Here is a 12,282-nt window from a genome sequence, read left to right as displayed (position 1 = left end):
GTATGTGACTGGCAAGAAATGGACCTGTCTTTAAGGGAAACAAACAAGCACACAGAAAGGGGAGTGAATAAGTCTAAAGGGGCGGAACTAGCCTTTAATGGTTAGAAGCCACCTTTTTACAGAAAGGATCTTTTTTGTTTGTTGACAGCTTGCAGGCAAAAAGTGGGAGGAATTTTGTTCTTATAATTCAGAGCATCTGACACCTTGGTCATTAAGTAAAAGTGAAGGTGATCACCCCTCTTCATGCCCAGTGTAGTAAAAGTAGGTTTGTGTGGACAAGTCAGACCATTTCTCTGTTTGAGGGGAAGAGTTCTCATTGGTGGAACCAGGTCAGGGGGAACCCAGAATGGAAAAGAACTTGAAACTACTTTCATATAACCTTGCCCTTCACAAATCACACTTGTGTCCATTGCTCTCTTGAGCTTAAGTCTCTTTTGAGCCATTTCCCTGAACTTTGGAAGAGGGTGCTTATGGATGCGTTGGCTGAGAATTAGGCCAGCTTAGTTACTACAACACAGATTTGCTTATCTGTATGTTCAGCCTTGTATTTCAGGGTCCAAAGAGCTTGTTACAGTGTTAGGCATACGAGGCATTTATTGTAAAATCATGGATTCAGTTCATTCTTCCCACCATTGTAACAACTGTTGAGAAGCAGAAAGCTTAGCTTCTAATGAGGTACTGACAGTGGCTGTGGAATCCCTGGAATGCATGGCTGTGGAATGCATGCGCCATGTAGGCTGTGCGCAGTCTCCTCCAGTCTTGAAGGTCTAGATCAGAGGTGAGAATTGGGTTCCCTGAGTGGGAGGTGATAGAATCCCCTTTAGAGTTCTGTGCAGCCGTGTGGCTCCCAACCTTGTCCACAGTTTGCTCAGGACTTTCTAGCCCCTTTGTGATAGCAGGCTCCTGGGGATCTCTAGGTGTCTGGGCATCACCTGGTCTGCCAGAAGTCTTTCCTTCTGACATCAGTGAAGTGCCCAGATAAGTGGTCATGTTACTCTGGGATGTCTTCATACAGATGACAGAGATCTTGACAGATCTGGCCTCTTCCCCCTATTCTGAGGCTGTCTGATTAACTTGGGAGGTGTATACTAGCTTTGGGATTGAAGGTTGCCTGATAGGGTTGAAAGAGAAAACGCATAGGGAGAGATTAACAGGGGAACTTATATGCATATATATGCATAGTCCATGGATACAGACAATAGTGTGGTGGAGACCTGGGAGGAGCAGGTGGAGGGTGGAGGGGGTCAATGGGAAAAAAGCAAAGGGGACATCTGTAATACTTTCAACAATAAAGATAAATTTAAAAAAAAGAGAGAGAAAATGCATAATACATGCTTACAGATATCTGTGACAGTGCCTAAAGCCTCAGAGACCAGCTGAGTTGGGTTGTAATGAAATGATGTCTTTTGTTTGTTGGCTTGTTTTTAAGTAGTCAATAGAGAACTGAAAACAGAAGGTGAACAGGAAGGTGGGCAGAAGGAGGATTATTGTTTCTCATCAGAAAAAAATGTGCTTTGGGAGAAAATAAATAGGTGCTAATAGTTAACAGCTTAAAAATTAAAAACAGGGAAAAGGAAAATTAAACCAAAAATACTTTGGCTTTCATAAATTCTGAATCTGGGTAAATAAATGATAGCGGGCCAGGTCCCAGCCTTGAGTCACTGGATGAGTACAGCGGTGGCCTTGCAGCCTGGCCTGTCCCATAGGACCCCGCTGGGTCTGTGGGCGAAGGTGAGGTCCAGAATGGCCCTGTGCAACTCCAAGCCATCAAGGTGACTGGGAAGTGTCACAAGGGCCTCTCCTTCCTGTAGTTTCTCTGGTGGGTTGAGGCCCACCCTAGAGTGGGTCCCCACACTGCGGCCGTCCTTAGCACCCCACTGACTTCCCGGGGAAGATGGCCATCATAGTTATTTGGAAGACCCAGGGGCTGGACAGAGTCGGTTTGTTTTATTCTGGCAGGATGGTGATGCAGGCATGCTGGCAATGTTGTTATTTTATAGCCAAAGAACGTGAAGCCCAGAGAATGTCGGTGACTTGGCAGGGGCCACTGGAAGCAGGGGAGGGGAGCTGCCAGGCCGGCTGCTAGCTGCTGCTCTGCAGCAGCATGGGGCGGAGTGAGGCCTGCGCTGTCTAGAAGGGGCACTCAGTCCTCTGCGTGCCGTTCACAGTTGCTCAGTGCTGGACCGTCCTTTCGCACTTCCTTGTCCTCTGCCCTCCCAACAGCTCGAATGGATGTGAAACTGCTCTCAGAGCCCAGCTACGCCCCTTTCCTGTCTGGAGCTGTGTAAGGAATACATCCTGTCACCCCTAAGTTAGAAACACGCACATCACTCTGCTTCTCTGTGTACGGTGCTCAGGGGTACATAAATGAAGTTGGGATTGCCCATAATCTGGAGTGCGGTGAGAATGGTCAGGATTTAGTTCTTCCTCCTGATATTTAACATCATCTTAGAACAGAGTTTATATAAGGGCTGGTTATATTGAGTAAAACTTAAAAAAAAAAAAAAAAGAGTACAGACATGGAGACTTACCCAGATTTCCAAACATTCAGGATATGTATTTTCTAACTTGCTGAAGAGGCTATGCTTCGAGCTTCCAGGATCATTAGATCAAGTGATACCGAACACCCAACATGGGCCGAGAATGACAGTTCTGTTGTGAGGAGAGGTGAAGGACCGACTGAACTTGCTAAAAAGCTCTTACGTTCAAGCAGTGGAGCCAGGACCAAGAGTCCATTCTTATTTTACACAGTTGTTTATCCAAACTGATGTCTAGAGAACTATTGTTTTCCAAAGCTACATTCAGCGTGTTGCACTGGCCGTCTCAGGGCTGGTAACTTTACAAGCATGTAAAGCACAAATGATGGACTCTGACCCTGATTGTGCGACTCCCTGCCCAGGCGCCTTCCTGGCCCCATTGCCTGCGTTGCCAACCCCCAGCTCTTTCATGGGCCCTGCAGGCCTCCTCCTCTGAGCCACACGTGTCTTTCCTATGTCCTCTTCCATTTCCAGGGTGTCAGCCACACGGGCACCATATGCTCCCCACTCTCTAAGCCCTGCCCAGAAGCCCCCAGAACCCTCTCCCCATCTTCCCCGGAAACCCACCTTACCAGTTGGACTTTTTCAGCTTCCTCCAGTTGAAGTTACTCTCCCCTGTGTTCTTCCAACACTTTCTCCTAGTCCACAGGATCGTCAGCTTCCTGAGGGCGGACACCATTCTCATTCATCTCTGATTTTGCTAATTCCTGTTAAAGACTTTTGCATTTATTAAACACTCAAACATCTTTCAGAAATGCATTGGATGAAACCTATCCCTTTTATGGCAAGGCAGTTGTGTAAGTGCTGAGTGTTTCAGGTCATTGGCTACGTGAGATGGGAGATGGAGAAGGTTTTGCCAGGGAGAGGAGCTGTGTGAGCCTAGTTTGGGGAAAGGAGGCGTGTCAGCGTTCTGTGCTGGACAGTTGAGGTAGCAGTGCTGATGGCTTTGTTTGGACCCACTAACTCTTGGGGGATGGGCAGGGCAGTAGGGATGAGGAAATAACTGACTCAGAACAACTCCCGCAGGCCCACTAGCCCTGGTGGTAAAATCTCCTTTGTCGGTGAAGTCTGCAGGTGCAGGAAGCTGAGCCCACCTGAGTGGACAGGGGGCAGTTGTTGTGAGAATGTAATAGGAACTCTCATGGACCATCCACAGGGAGGAAACATAGACTCACAGGCCTCATTCCATGTGGGGATGAGGAAGCTGGGAGCCACAGTTGGTCCATTGATGTCTCTCTGGGTTGGAGTTGCCCCCTGGGGGGGCTCTTTGGGTCTCTGTCCCACAATGCTGCTGTTTCTGCATCTCCCTGCATTCTCCTCCTCTTCTGACCAGCCTCTTCCCTTCACAGACAGTTACTCTTCCCAGGAACTTGGGCTCACAGTCGGTGACTTTTGTTCTCCTTTTGCTTCTACATCATGGTTTAACTCCAGAGCCCCTGATGATCACTGCCCATTTCTCTTAGAATTTTGAGAGAAAGAATCGATAGTTTTGGGCAGTCTGGGGATGCTATGGCCAGCCATTGGGAGCAGGGAAGGGGCTGGATAGGGGAAGGGAGGTTGGACAGGGGAGTCTGAGCTTTATCCATTATGGGTGAAGGGGCTCTAGATGAGGGCAGTTTCCAGGCTGGGTGGGGTGCTAACTATGTACCCTCAACCCTGTCCTCTTCACAGACCATTCACTTAGTAGCTCTAAAGACTTGGCATTTCCCCTTTGCATCACTGACTCCATAGAGCTCATCTAGAGGCTAAACCATGCCTAAGTTTTCTCAATGAACAGGTTGTGATGCTGAAACTGCCTGAATGCATTGCAAGAAAGTCCCTCACACGCTACAGAAAAAAACCTCACAGGCCATGTCAGACATCACTTTGGTAATCCTACGTGTATAGCTGGAAAACCAGGAGTGTCTGTAAAACAGCACCCAGTCAGCATTCTATAGATCAAATCATTTAATGCTAGACTTTAATTATGTCCTAATTTTTGCCATACAATCAACAACAGATACTTATTGAGTGCATCTTATAAGTGGCATCTCTGTCCTCTCTCCAGCAATACAAAAAGGACGCTCCTGAAAGCTTCTATTTACATCTGTGTTCAAAGATTATAATGAAAAGTATTCTTTTAGTCCATCAGTTTGCACTAAGTTTAACTATTTATGCACATACTATCCTGTTCCAAGGCTTGCTTGCCAACACCCACACCCCCCCCCCCCACACACAGACTAAGGAGGAAAAGAGGAGACAAAGGAGAAAAGCTAGCTGTTATCTATATGTGGAGGAAACTGCTGCTTAAAATCCAAGTAGCTGTAACTACCATTAAACTATATAAAAGACTGTTATCAGGCATTCACGGTTTCCTTCATGTTTCCTTTGAAATATTATAATCAGAGGAAACTGTAAAATAAAGTAACAAAGCAGAGATTTGAATCTAAAAGTGACACCATAATAGGTTCTTCTCTGCTTAGCCCCAGGAATTCTGGTAAAAATTTTTGTTAGTTAACCATGAGAATGACTTGTAATTATCTCTTGCCATCAGCGGCAGTTGTAACTAATTAGAGACAGAGCAATCTAGGAGAGTCTCTGATGTGGTAGTGACCTGGGGTCTCATCTTGGGAGGTTTATATTTGATCAGTAAACATCCATTCTAGCCAGTGCTACTGGATATAGTAAACAGTTAACTTTCAGAGGCTTTTTAAGCTTCTCTCAAATCATATCCTGCTTATAATGGTTTTCCAAAAAAGGAATGCTGCAAGTTTAACATCTGTTTCTATGTAGCTCTTTCTCTTTACAAAACCATACTTCCACAAACATTACTTGTCTTTAAGCTGCTCGCTTCATATCCTAAGTGCTAGGTGTTGTTATTTTGACCACTTCACAGAGAAAAGTCAGAATTGTTTGAGCTGTTGTGCTCATGAGCACACATGAAGGTTCAGACCTCCTGTTTTTCCCATTGTCTCTTTGTAGGCCCTCTCCTGAGGTGCGTTGTTTTTGTTCATAAGCAGTGTAAACCCCTGGAAGTGCCGGGACCCTAGTTCTCTCTCCTGCACACACTCTTATGTTGCTTTACAGTCATCAGTTTTTCCCAGCAGGAAGCAGGTCGGGCCCTTGGAACATGAGACTTCTGGGAGAGCAGTGATGAGGAAGCACTTCCAGAAGGGGAAGACTTCGGCAGCGCAGCCTAGAGCTTCATTTGTATTGGTAGCCGTGTCATCACCAAGAGGAGAGTTATTAGTGTTGAGTTTATTCTTTAGCTGGGGCATTGGATTAGTTATCCAGTTGGGAAATACCCAAATGAAAGACACTGAATAGTAAAAATATGAAACATGGGTCTAAAAACGAACCGAGTGGGTCTTCAGTTCCAGTCACTTTGTTTCAAAGATGACTGCAGCTGACCATTGAACAATGTGTATGTGAATGCAGGCTCAACCAACTGTGGATGGAAAACAGTATTTTTGATTAGCAGTATTTGTGGATGCAGAGGTTTGAAGGTATGCCTGTTCTACTCCATTGTATAGAAGGGATTTGACCATCTTTGGTATGCACATGGGTCCTGGAAATGATTCCCAGCGGATACCAAGGGATGACTGGGAAGTAAAACATATACTCAGACTTTTGAGCGCAGAGGGATTGACACCCCCAACCTCTGAGTTGTTCAAGGGTCAACTGCATCCCTCTGAGTTCTTAACAAAGCACAAGGAGCCTAGACAAGAGTCTAGCTGACACACTGACATGTACCAGCTGTGGGACCTCAGGACTTTAGTTAGCTCCCCTGGGTGCAGTGTCCTTGTCTGTCTATGGAGAGAATGTGGACCGGTTCTTTACAGACCCGCAGGCTTTCTGGTTTACTCATCTCTGGTGGCTGCCTCCCCTGCTCTTCACTGCTCTAAGCTTACCTTCCAAAGAATAGAGGGTCAGAGGCACAGAGAACACTCCATAAATGTTCATTGAATAAATGAATGAATATATAAAAATGAGGGGTGGTGATAGAAACATGAAAGGGAAGTGAGAAACTAGGATGTGATTTTTTTTATTGTCTATGGTGACAGTGTATGGACTATACTAGTGAAGATATTTTAACTTGGTAAAATATAATATATCCTTATTAAAGAAAAAATAGGAAAACACTGAAATAATCTGCCTTACCTATTGGATATATGTGAGAGACAGTGAATCGTAGTTTGCTCTTCCTGCTTTGTTTTCATAAGCTAAATATTGGTTTGTTCTACATCATCATTGTGGAAACGGGTGTAGCTCTTCCTTAGAGACCAGGCAGCACCGGAGGGACAGAGTCTGTTATGACAGTCAGCTATATCATTGTTTCCTGTGATTGTGAAGGCCTATAGATTACAACCTAGTGAAACACAATACAGATCTAAAATAATCACCATGTTGAGACAAACAGTTCTCCTCTCTCCTCTGTGCCCCTCACCCTCTTCCTTGGATGATGTGAGGAAAAGAGTTTCAGAATTATGTACTCCACTGAGAATTTATTTTCATTGGATTAACAATAGTAATAATAACTACACACAAGAGTTTATTATATTAGACACTTTGCTAAACAGTTAAATGTATTATTTCATTAATCTTCTCAACAAACTTCAAAAGAAAGGAATTATTACCATCTCTTTAATATAAATGAAGAATCAGAGGCCGAGAGAGGTGGAGTATGTTGCAGAAGGCATACAGTTAGAACGTGGTGTGTTGGCATTTGAGCCCACGACGTCTGGCCAGTGCCCAGGGCAGATGCCCACTCTTTCCCGGCAATATTGCCACACTGCTCCCTGCTGGTGCATTGAAAGCTTGAAGTCACCCATGGTCTCATAGCCTTATGCAAGTGCCACAAGCCTTGACTGGCTTTGAGGGTTGGCTACATGCTCACTGGGTTTCCCCCCTCCCATCTCCCAGGCCTGACTGCAGGCACCGTCTTTTCATTCCACTCTTATCTATAAGCCCTTTCTCCCTAAAGCTTGGAGATTTGTCAGAAGGTGATTAGTAACCTGTGGTAAATGCAGGTGCAGCCACCAAGCACTCAAATGAGGAGGCCCACATCTTGAAGGAGGGAAGAAAGGCATTTGCCCCGACTTTCACCTGCGTTTTACCTGCAGTGAACTGCAAGTCCCAGTAGTCTCCACCGATCGGTGCCCTTGGTCTGACATGACCCTCAGTTCTCCACAGGCTCGAGGAGGCCTCTACATCATGATGGTACACAGATGATGTTTTATATAGAGGGTTATTTACACAGTATAGTATATTGAATATACCAAGGCATGCTGAACAATCAAATAGCAGGCTTCCGGCACAAAGAGCATTAAGAGAAAGTTCTGTAGCAATAGGTAGCTGACCCTATCACAGAAATATGTCAGACATCTAACACTGGGGCTGGTGAATATGAGTCACTCTAAAGAGATGTCTCAATACCTCTGCCCGTCTAGAGGGAGAGAGCTTCTTTGAGGAGTGTGAGGTTCTTTAGGTGGCACGTGCTACCTTTATGCTCAGATTGTGCATCTGGGTAATACTGACTGACCCATTGGAGGGGAGCGCCTTCTGAAGGAATGACTGCAGTGAAGTGCTGCAGCCCACCCTGGTCCAGGACGTGATACCAGAGTTTGAAAGCGATGGCAGGGCCAGCATCTGCTAGGTGGCAGACCTGCAACTGGAAGAAGTCACTGGGCCTGGGACCACTTTAGTGGGGCCTCCCACACTCCACCCAGGCCTCACAGGGAAGCACAGCTGATTAGACTCTGGGGTCTGCCCAAGGGGACTAGATTCAGGATTTTGTTCATGGAGGAGGGAGGGCATCTATCCCATGCCCACTGGCAATCGGGCACAGAACTAGATGTAGCAAGTTGGTACAGCAACTAAGGATCTTGGAGTCCACTGAGAAGGTAATCCTGGAGTGTGTGAAACCATGGTTAAAGTCATTCAAATATTGCCATTCTAAGTAGGCTTTTACTTTTATTTTATTTTATTTTTATTATTTTTTTAAATATATTTTATTGATTTTTTACAGAGAGGAAGAGAGATGAATAGAGAGTTAGAAACATCGATGAGAGAGAAACATCGATTAGCTGCCTCTTGCACACCTCCTACTGGGGGTGTGCCCGCAACCAAGATACATGCTCTTGACCGGAATCGAACCTGGGACCCTTGAGTCCGCAGGCCGACGCTCTATCCACTGAGCCAAACCGGTTTCAGCATAGGATTTTACTTTTAAAAGAAAGGCAATATTGTGGTTGGAAATGAGTCATGTAAACCAACGGAAATGTTTCTTAATTTTTTCATCATTAGCTTTTATATATTCAGTGACTAGGTTTACCTGTTTTCCTTTAGACATGTTGTTTTTCACATGTTTATATTTCAAATATTTTCCAAACTGTTTTTATCGGTTGTTTTGTTGGTATCATGCCTCTTTTCTGTGATAAAGCACGGAGTTGTTCGCAAGTGTAACTTCTGTCTCTCTCTGTCCTGTTCTCCCAGGAATTCTGTATAAAGACCTTGTTTGTCTCATTGAACTTGTCAACACAATTTATTTGGGCTATCGCATTCCACTCTGCTTTCCTTATCTTTTTCCCACCCTGTATTACTGTGTTTTTGTAAAATGTGCCATTGTTAATATTTTTTAAATGTAAATTATTAGTCTCATTTTTTAAAAAGAAAAATTTTATTTGATCATATTTCCTCAAAGATATTAGAAAAAAAAATCTTGGTTTTGAAGCCATCTCAGGTAGCACACATTTTATCTGGTAATAGACATTATATATCAAAGCCAATAAATATCTACCCTTGGTAACTTGTCTGAAGGAGAAATTTATCAGAACTATCACCATGTGGGATTCTCTTGTGCCTGTCCAAGCCAGGGTCATACTAGGTACAAAATAGATATTTATCAAATAAATGCTTTATAGTTTTCTATGTCATATGAACTATTTTTTAAATAGATTACTTAAAATTTCCCAGATAACCTATGTTTTCCTTAAATTGGGATTTAGGTGCATTGTGCAAATAGAAAAAGTTTAACCCAGATGCTTAGCCATTTTGATGAGTTGTATATGGTAGTTTTGACAAAGTTAAGGTGACAATGTAAGATTTGGGGGAGGGGAAGAAAACTGCCACATTACTTGTGTTGGTAGTTGCAGTCTGTTTATATTCTTGTCCTATTTATGTCTCTTTGTCTTCTGATTATGCTCATGGCACATAGATAGACAAGTACCACCTTGGGATTTCAGCCACCTCTTGGCATTTAGGTCCACCACGTGTTTACCGAGAAACCAGAATACCCACTGAGAAAATGAGCAGAAGCCACGCAATGTGGTTTCTTCCATAAAGTTGTGCACCCCAGGAAAATGTTTGTGAGAGTGTAAGGAGCACGAATGGTGCTCATTAAAGCTGTGTGGTGTACAGAGCCCACTCACCGCCAGCTGAAGGACAGAGGCAAGAAAGGAGACTCTGATGGAGGGTGTCAACCACGTACTCCCTAATGATTTATTTCACTCTCACTTATTTGAATCTGTGACAATTGAAACTTATTAAGTTCTAGTTTTTGTCTTGCCTTTGGACTTTCATGGAATCTAAGACCCTATAGCCAGTAGGTGCTGAGGACTTTTAAATAGTTCATCTTCTAAATTGTTTCTCAGGCTATGGGTGAGAGTCACAGAGGATTTCCTAAGGGAAGGGACCATGGCTTCCAGTGCTTTGGACTGTGATTGCTGGCTCACCTGAGTGGGGAGGGGTGTGTGTGTGTGTGGGGGGGGAATGTGCAAGCCCCTCTCCCTGCTGTGATGCAATGACCAATCCTTATAGAACCCGACCCATGAAGTGTTCTGCTAAGTACCCAAAACCTAAATGTTCAAAACCTAATTTTGATGACAACAAAAGCAACAAAGAAATTGACCTTTAGCCAGGCCCAGTGTTAAGACAGCTTGCACTGTGTATGACAGTACATGCAGAAGCATTTAGGCTGCTCAGTGGCAAATGCTTTCTTTCAAGTTGATTTTAAATATTTTCTACTTTTTCAACCCATAATTCAGCCTTGCTTTAAATGGATGCTTAACAAGTTATCAGAGGTGGTAATGGAGATAGGATTTGAAGAACTCCCTCACTTTTTAAGGCAAAGAAGTGATTCCAACATAATAGTAATAATAATAATAATAATAATAATAATAACAATAATAGATTTTTACTATTCGTTTACCATTTAGGCTCCTGCAGAACAGCAGCCTTCTGCTTATTTGCTGGGAATAGACCTCCTCCAGCCCACTCCCCGCAGCTGCCCCGTTCCTGGGCCTTTATATGCTGCGGTTGCACAGAACTCGTGGCCTAGGAGCTTCTCCCTATTCCCTGTCAGCTTCACTCTACCGTGCTATCAGCTGAAAAGTGGACTGTGTTGTAGAAATTGTTTGAAACTACAAATTACATGTAGACACATGACAAAACATGAGCCTTACTAATGATCAAAGAAATGCAAATGAACACCAATGAGAAGTTATTTTCACTTACTTAGTAATAAAAAAGAAAAGATTGTAATAACCAGAGATGGGAAAGGTTCAGCAAGGCCAGCTGTCCTCCGTACCACCTGAGGGAAGGTAAAGGGGAGTGGCTAATCTAAGGTCGGATTTGACAATGTGAATAACATAATGCCCCTGCTCTGCTACTCATTCCTTTTCTAAGGATTCATTCTAAGTTAATAATCTGACACATGTTTAGTGTATGTGAACAATAATTTTCTCAAAGTGCTTTAGAATGTAATCCACATAGATGTCCAACAGTGGTTAAGTAAATCATAGACATATGGTAGAATACAAATCCATTAAAATTATGCACTTGAGGAATTTTTCATTACATTGGAAGAAGTAAAACAGTGGCTAACTGAATGGGCTTTATGGTCACACTTCTTGGGTTTGAATTCTTTCTCCCCTCTACTTAGAAGCTGTGTGATTTGGGAGAGTTGTTTAATCTCTCTGTGCCTCAGTTTCCTTATATATATATATAAAAGGGAGAAATAATGGTGGTTATAGAGTTAATGAAAGAATTCATTTGGCATGCTTTGCAGAGTGCTTGACACAGCATAAATGCCCAATCAATGTTAAACAAATTAACTTTTGTGCCTCAGTTTTCTCCTTTGTAAAATACAAATGAGAGTAGTCCTACCTCAAAGGAGTGCTGGTGAAGCTTAAGTGAATTTATGTCTACAACACACTTAGTATGAACCTAGCACATAGTAATAGCTATGTTTAATTGTTGGTACTACAAGTGGTAAGAAATCCTATATAATAAAGAAGTAATATGCAAATTGACCATCACTCCAATACACAAGATGGCTGCCCCCATGTGGACACAAGATGGCCACCACAAGATGGCCAGCATGGGAGGGCAGTAGGGAGGGACCAGGCCTACAAGGGAGAGCAGTTGGGGGAGATCAGACCTGCAGGGGAGTGCAGTTAGGGGTGACCAGGCCGGCAGAGGAGGGCAGTTGGGGGTAACCAGGCCTGCAGGGGAGGACAGTTGGGGGGGACCCAGGCCTGCAGGGGAGGGCAGTTGGGGGGGACCAGGGCTGCAGGGGAGGGCAGTTGGGGGCAACCAGGCCTGCAGGGGAGGGAAGTTAGGGGTAACTGGGCCAGCAGGGGAGGGCAGTTAGGGGCAATCGGCCCGGCAGGGGAGCAGTTAGGCATCGATCAGGCTAGCAGGGGAGTGGTTAGGGGGTGATCAGGCTGGCAAGCAGAAGTGGTTAGGGGCAATCTGGCAGGCAGGC

General features: G+C 44.2%; 1 protein-coding gene across 4 annotated transcripts in view; it reads left to right on the top strand.

Annotated features, from left to right (window-relative positions):
• The window catches only part of JCAD (junctional cadherin 5 associated), a 57,724-nt gene that overhangs the window by 22,346 nt on the left and 23,096 nt on the right, over positions 1 to 12,282 (top strand). The window lies entirely within an intron of this gene.

Source organism: Cnephaeus nilssonii, assembly GCF_951640355.1.
Source record: "Cnephaeus nilssonii genome assembly, chromosome: 4".
Classification (NCBI taxonomy): domain Eukaryota; kingdom Metazoa; phylum Chordata; class Mammalia; order Chiroptera; family Vespertilionidae; genus Cnephaeus; species Cnephaeus nilssonii.
Note: the sequence above shows the minus strand (reverse complement) of the source record. Positions and strands in the feature narration are given on the sequence as shown.